We start from the raw sequence: 990 nt of genomic DNA, 5'->3' as shown, positions 1-990 counted from the left end.
CATTAAAAAGTTAAAAATACCTATAATCTATGACTTAAATTTCTTCCTTAAAATCGAACGCCCAATCCTACCCATTATCAACTGTGGAACAGTATTAATTTCTGTTGGCTTTCTAGAAATAATATTCATTCCAGCAGGGCTCTTTTGAGAGGACACCATATTTCTCCTGTGCTATTCAAATGACTGGTTAATTGATTATTCCTGAAATTTAGTAGAGTTCATATTTCTAGACTAACTTTTTACCTCTGTTTAAAAAAAAAAAAAAAATAGAAGAAAAAAAAGCGTCCCTCATTGTGCTGTTTATGTTCCTCTGCCCCTCTTCTGCAACACCGTTTTAAGAACCCTGTGAGGAGGCTTGAACCTTGCATTCAAAGTGAGGACATGCCATCTTTTTCGAAACACGCCGATGTTTTCAGTGTTTCTAACATCATCCACGCCCTTTCCTGACTGGTGACAACTCTAGTTATTACATCTGAGTTAACGTAACTGTAAGGCTCTTCGTTTATAAAGTCCCCGTTTGTAACACCTGTGTTTTAAAGCGCATTGCCACCGTGCCTACCATTGTACCGTGCCTTCCTTACTAGGTACCCACGTCTGTCAAGTCCTCAGAAAGTCAAATATCTACTGGATTGCCGCATTTTACTTAGTCGGGCACACACCAAACGAAATGATATTGCTGCAGATTCTTTCCTAAACTCATGAAATTATAAAATTAAACCAAATTTTATCAAAACCCATCGTGCGGGATACCACAGGGGCTGCGGATGAGCGCCACAAAATGGCGGCGCAAGAAAAGGGGAGCGGGTCCCTCTCGGCGGAGAGGGGTGACGGGGCCGCGGCGGCCAGGTGGCCCCTCTGCATTTTGGGGGGGCCATCAGCGCTGGGAAAGTGACCGGGACGTGGTGGCCCTGCACCGACTGAGGCGCTGCCAGAAGGGGAAGAGGCGAGGAGAGCTCTGACGGCCACCCAGCGCCTCACCCAGGGCCGTCA

The sequence above is a fragment of the Athene cunicularia genome, assembly GCF_003259725.1.
Source record: "Athene cunicularia isolate RWA chromosome 5 unlocalized genomic scaffold, athCun1 chr5_part1, whole genome shotgun sequence".
Lineage (NCBI taxonomy): Eukaryota > Metazoa > Chordata > Aves > Strigiformes > Strigidae > Athene > Athene cunicularia.
Note: the sequence above shows the minus strand (reverse complement) of the source record.